The following is a 622-nucleotide window of genomic DNA, read 5'->3' as shown; positions in this document are numbered from 1 at the left end:
ATTGCTTTTCTCCAGACTAGCCATACCCAGTTCCGGCCACCGTTGTTCATATGTTAAATGCCTGGAGACTAAAACATACGATTGTAGGAACTGGGTATGGCTAGCTAGAGCAAAGAAGGATTAGGGCAGGGCTCTTCAAATTTGGTCCTTTTATGACTTGTGGACTTCAACTCCCAGAATTCCTCAGCCAGTGTGCCTGGCTGAGGAATTCTGGAAGTTGAAGTCCACAAGTCATAAAAGGGCCAAGTTTGAAGACCCCTATACTAGGGGGAGATTATAGCAATATTCCAGTATTTGAGGGGCTGCCACAAAGAAGAGGGGAGTCAATTTATTTTTCCCAAGCACCAGAGGGCAGGACAAGAAACAATGGATGGAAACTAATCAAGGAGAGAAGCAACCTGGAATTAAGGAGAAGCTTCCTAATAATGAGAACAATTAACCAGTGGAACAGCTTTGCCTCCAGAAGTTGTGAATGCTCCATCACTGGAGGTTTTCAAGAAGAGACTGGACAACCACTTCTCTCAAATGGTACAGGGTCTCCTGCTTGAGCAGTGGGTTGGACTAGAAGACCTCCAAGGTCCCTTCCAGCTCTATCCTGATTGATTAAGCTAGTAACACGGTT

This window comes from Vipera ursinii, assembly GCF_947247035.1.
Source record: "Vipera ursinii genome assembly, chromosome: 7".
In the NCBI taxonomy this organism is placed as follows: domain Eukaryota; kingdom Metazoa; phylum Chordata; class Lepidosauria; order Squamata; family Viperidae; genus Vipera; species Vipera ursinii.
This window is presented reverse-complemented; position numbering follows the sequence as displayed.